Raw genomic sequence first — 6,052 nt, forward strand, 5'->3', positions numbered from 1 at the left:
ATTGGAAAATTTAGTATTATTTTTCATCTAGAATTAGAATATGTATAGAAAGTTATGCAAACTGCTTAAGATCATTTAAAGGTTTTCAATTAACTTCCTTCATAAAGGTTTAGTGATTATTGAAACTGTTTTGAAGAAGGAAAATACATTTAGAAGAAATTTTTAAAATTTCTAGTGTGATTTTAAGAGACCCACTAAAACCTCCATTTGCAAGACATATTTCTTGCTGAATTGATGTAACAAATTGTAAAGCAGAAAAGAACTTGCTGTTTTAATCTGAATTTGTAGTTATTCCATTATTTAAGCAAGTGTTAATATTTGTAACTGAATATATATGTGTAAAATTCATTCCCCTTTTTGAGATTCTGTTTGGTATCCCACCTCCTATAGTATTTCAGGTGGTGAATGTTGTTATGTATGATTGTTAATGATTTACTTCTCAAGTCCCTCCAAGCTCTCCGAGACATCCAGGATGCAGTTTAAACGGTGTACTAGACCACTCTTCTCTTAAGGTGGCCAGAAGAAAATCCTGGATCCACCCCTCACACATCAAGGTGATGGCTCCTCCTGACCCACCAGACCTGTGGGCAACAGAGCCAGCCCGTGATTTACAACTGAAGATTAAGAGACTGTCCTGAAGCTCCTGTTCCTGGCATTCCTGCCTTTGGCCAGTTCCAACTCCTATGCTCCCACCTTGTACTCTTGGACTTTTGCTAAGACAATTGACGGTACTCTAATTTCAAAATTGTAATGTGACTCATGGCCAGCCCACCCTTTTTTCTTTGATCACTGTGCCCCAGATTCATGTTGTTTCCCTATACAGGCATGTATTCTTTGAGGACCGATGCTGCTGCTTGTGGAGCAGAAAAGCATCCTTTGGTCAACCCAGTTGTATGTCTGCCCTGAGGATGGGTCTCCCGATTGTGGGGAACAGGGAAATATCACTGTGTTAATTGGGATTGTGTAACCATTGCTGACTGGGTCTCCGGTGGCAGCCGTGACCACCACATTTCATTTCATTGTAATATCCTTAAGTCATATAACCCAGTTGTCATCAGGGTTTTGGATTGGACCAAACAGGATTGGAAAACTAGAACACCTTGGAGAATCAGGTTTTATGTCACAGGAAGGGACCCCAGGGCCTTGTTCACTATTCAACGCACTCTGGTGCCAAAGGATCTTACTCCCACCGGTCCCAACACAGTCCTCAACCCACCTCCTGCTGGCAATCTAACCCTGGATGACCCCCTGTTTCACCCATTACCATCACCCCTGCAGACTGGGGCAGCACTCTGGTAGACCCCAAGTTCCTCAGACCCGAGCTTAACTTCTGACTGTTTGTATGCAAGAACACCTTTTTGCTGGCAGCCCCCATTTTAGTCCCTATCCTAGTTGGCCTTGGTATGGCAGGATCGGCAGCAGTGGGTACCACAGCCCTAGTGCAAGAGAACAGTCCCCTGGACTCAGTTGAGTCCAAGTTCCAACTATGAACAAGAAAAGGGGAGAGTAAAGTGCCCACCAGAAATTATACACCAAAGCCCCCTAAAACCTGCCAGAAGGGGCCCCTACCAGGGTCCCTGGAAATCACATGATAGGCCATAATAGTGAAGGAACATTTCACCTGTGTTGCTAGAAACATACCCCAGATACAAGTCCGTTCTTGTTAGGTACCCAAGACTTTACTAGGAATGGTACCCCCCCCCCCAACCACATTTTGTTGATTAGCAACACCTAGCTCTATAATAGTATACCTTTCAGAAGATTCAATGCTGTCTTCCCTGTTGGGGAGGCAGTCACCAGCTGGTTAATAAACACTCTTAAATTATAATTGGCTTTGCTGTCCTGTTATTTCTCGGATGTCCACTACAATACCAGGGATTACTAACTGCTCAAAGGCTTTAAAGGGGTTGTAATGAGCTACCTGGTAATGTTGGCAAAGTAGTGGGAGTGAGTGGTCAATAACTACTCTGCTCCACATCCCTTGTGACTTTGTGCACTCTCTCACTCTCTCTGTCTCTGTCTCTCTCTCTCTCTCGGACTTTTGCAGTGATGGACTTTCTGCTTCACTGACAGTATCTCTTGGTAGGAAGATGAGATGAGTAAGCTGAGAAACTCTTCTCTAGAAGACAAAACTAGGAAAGAAAGATTGATAGTTCAGAATTATTTGGAGACTTATTGCCTCGTGAATTTCATTTCAAAACTTCCAAGCAACTGGACTCCTGAATTATTCTCTAGAGTTAGCTTGAGGTGTCCTATGGTCAGTCTCTGTCTACATGCCAATTTCTTTTCAAATGGATTGGGGACATAGAAGTATTATCAATAGAAAGCCCATATTGATAATTAAAAAATATTAGGCAAGACCTAATTATATTTTCTTTTTAAAGCAACATTATTCAGCACAAGACATAAGAAGCCATGGGATCATAAGAACTTGGATTTCAATCTGGAAGGGAACTCTGACGTCATCTGCTTCACCCCTTCATTTTATTGATGGGGAAACTGAAGAAAAAAGGGGATGGCTTACTTGGCCAAAGTCATTCAGTAAGAAAATGACAGAGGCAGAATTTCAACTTAGTTCAATTGACTCTAAATCCAGTGTGTCTTCCTGTACTCCAGGCTCCTTCTCAGAAAAGGACGTATGTAGGAAAGAAAGGTAGTGTTGTATGGCAGGAGTCCCACACTGGAGTCGGGAGACCTGAGTTATAGATCAAGTTAGGCCTAGTTGGCAAGATGAAGGCCAAGAAAGCAATTTGGTCTGAATCTCAAGTGCAAAAAGGTCTCTGGTTTAGCCAGTTTTTGTTTTTTTTTTTTTAAGCAATTGGGGTTAAGTAACTTGCTCAAGGTTACCCGGCCAGTTATTTCTGGGTGTGGTGCTGAGTGTGTGTCTGAGCCCAGGATTCGATCTCCAAGTCATCCCAACACTGGAACCGGTGCTCTTACTCGCTGAGCCACCTGGCCGCCCCTAAGCAATTGGGGTTAAGTAACTTGCTCAAGGTTACACGGCCAGGTGTTTCTGGGTGGGTGCTAAGTGTCTGAGCCCGGGATTTGATCTCCAGGTCTTCTCAACACTGGAGCCGGTGCTCTTACTTGCTGTGCTACCTGGCCGCCCCGTTTAGCCAGTTATTAAAAAGATCACCAATTAACTCTAAGACAAAAGCATTTACATGGTCTCACTGGGCTTAATATTCCTTGAGACAGTGCACAAAAGCTACATTTTCATTATTTTGTAAATTTGTACAGAAAAAGACTAGAAATTCATTTGTTAAATTTTTTAAAAATTAAATTCTTATTTTTTTCTGACTCCCAGTTGATTTAGGGTAGCTTTGTTTTTGCTTTAACTATATGTAAAGATCTACTGTGTACGAGACACTGTACTAGGTGCAGAGGATATAAAGACAAAGGTCAAGTCAACACATAAGCACATTGTAAGTGCCAGGTCCTGTGCAAAGCACTGGAGATACAAACAGGGCAAAAATAGTACCTGCAAAAATAGTAATCTAATGGGAAAGACATCATGCAAATGACTAAGGACAAATAAAATGTATACAGCATAATTTGGAGGCCATCTCAGAGCAAAGGCTCTAGCATTGAGGGAGACCGAGCAATACTCATTGCATAAGATGGGATGTTAGCTGAGAACTGAAGGAAGGCAGGGAAACTAGTAGTCACATATGGGGACAGAGAACATGCTGGGCATACCGGGTAGCCAGTGAAAATGCCTGGAATGGGCAGATGGAATGTATTATGTGAGGAACAGCAAGGAGGCTAGTGACTGACTGAATCATAGAATATGTGAAAGGAAATAAAATACAAGAAAGTAAGAAGACTGGGAAGGCAGGGGCAGAGTTAAGTTATAAATGGCTTTAAAAGTCAGAGAATTTTGTATTATATCACAGTGGCAATAGGGAGCCATTGGAGTTTATTGAATAAGGGAGTAACATGGCCAAAACTGCTCTCAAGGATCTGATACAGGGTGCCCCTAAAGTCTGGACACATAGGAAATCTCATTAAGTATGCATATTTTCAAGAAATTAAATGAATACAATTTTCAACATTTTATTTAATTAGCATAAATGGGATTTCATAGGAAGATATAGGAGACACATAAGAAATCTCATTAATTAATTAAATTAAATTAACCTCATTAACATGGAAAATAGTCCCAATAGGTAATGAAAGCTTTTATTCCATATGAAATTGTAATGGCTAAATTTATGCTAATTAAATAAAATGTTGTTAAAAATTTCATTTATTTCATTTTTTGTAGTTTGGGTTTTTTTATTTTTTAGTTTACATAATTCATTTCCACAAGATTTTGAGTTACAAATTTTCTCCCCTACCCACCACCCCAAAACAGCAATCCCACTGAATATCCCCTCCCCCAATCTGCTCTCTCTTATATCTTCCCCGATCCCCCCTCGGACTTTCCAGTAGGTCATGGTGGATCTCTATGCCCCAGTGTCTGTATATCTTATTTCCCAGTTACATGTAAAAAAATAATGATAATAATATGTCTATATATTTTTATTTTATTTTATTTTTTAGTGTTGGGTTCATCAGATTTTATTGTATACTATTTGAAAGTAGTTTATCCTGATGTGAGATAACCAACAACTTCCTATCAACTAAGATCCATTTACATGGTCTTAGCCTTCCCGGCTCTGCCACCCCTCTACTGCCCCATCCCCCACTAGACTGTAAGCTACCTGACTGAGGACCCATGTCTTATTCATCTTTGTTTCTACCTGCACCTAAGACTGTGCTTTGCACATGAGAGGCACTCAATAAATTTACTTCGAGTCTATTGAATTATTGAATTTTTCTTTTGCGAGAACCAGAAGAGTTTAAAGTTCTCCAAAGGAAGAGCTGGGACCATGGGGTTTCCCTGATGGTTTAAACACGCATGATGAGTCCTCTTAACTAAGGACTATAACCTTAACTGTATTCATCTCCTAGAACAAGACCCACACGAGGGCTAGTTTAGTCCTTCCTTGGAGATGGGCAAGGTTTTTTTTATCCTTCTGCACATGGATGTGTGTTTCCTAATCACAACACAGACGTTTTTCTTATTCTTTCTCCTTGTCTCCCTCCCACTTGTAATTCTCCAAAGAAAATCTATGGTACTTTGGCTGGTTGTCCTGAGTCCCCAGGGAAAAATTCACGTTCTGTTCCAAGTTCATCTCTTTAGAGACTTCGAAATGGAACATGGGGCAGTTCCTTCTGACCATCAGCCAAGTAGTCCAGTCCAGGCTTTTTGGGGTAAATGAGTCTTGCCATTAAAAAAAAAAAAACTCTTCTGCCGCATCAAGAACAATAAAACCATCCATCACAAAGAGGTACCTCTCTGAGAGCTCCCAATTTGTTGGAAAAATATTTGTCTCTTCGGCAAGTTTTAATAGTATCTCCCATGCTTTCCTCGTGTTCTGAGAGTCACTGATGGTGCTGCGTTTAGTCACTGATAGCAAGGAGTCTGCCTCCTTCTGAAAACCTAAATCTTCCACAATGCGTTTCCATCTGTTTCTCACTTCCCTCTGAGTTCTCCATAAGGTGGAGATGTCAGAGTTGAGTTTTTGCCATACCTCTGAATCTTTGGGCTGCTGATTTCGAATGACAATCAAATTATACAGTATCCTATCATCATCTGCTTCTGTATGGGATACATCATGAGGTATGCTCCATAAATTCTTCTCATCGTCCCTCACTAGAGCTGCTTCAAAATGAGGAGCAAAGATTGTTGCCACTGAACAGGGGCTCCTTCTTAAGGCAGGTCCGGGTCTCTCAGGCATTTGCACGGGCAGCAGCAGCACAACGTCCTCAGCCAGGCCCGCAGCCCCATGGAGAGCTGTCCAGTACCGCCCAGAGGGAGATTCAGAAGGACAAGATGGAAAGGACCCTAACCCATCACGTCCCGGTTCCCTGTGTCGGTGTGCCCCTGTCCGTGGCGAGTCAACGTCCCGAAGGGCGGCAGGATGTCCAGCCCACTAAAAGACAGAAATCAGCCGGATTGTCAGGTGAGTCAGAGCGCCGGGTACATCACGCTGCAGTCACGGTC

General features: G+C 41.9%; 1 pseudogene; it reads right to left on the reverse strand.

Moving 5' to 3' along the window:
* Positions 1–5,236: 5,236 nt before the first annotated feature.
* On the reverse strand, positions 5,237–5,786 carry LOC138159103 (melanoregulin pseudogene; annotated as a pseudogene).
* Positions 5,787–6,052: the final 266 nt, after the last annotated feature.

Source organism: Petaurus breviceps, unplaced genomic scaffold, assembly GCF_028583685.1.
Source record: "Petaurus breviceps papuanus isolate PSGF00001 unplaced genomic scaffold, PetGlider_PUasm1.0 175, whole genome shotgun sequence".
NCBI classification, from domain to species: domain Eukaryota; kingdom Metazoa; phylum Chordata; class Mammalia; order Diprotodontia; family Petauridae; genus Petaurus; species Petaurus breviceps.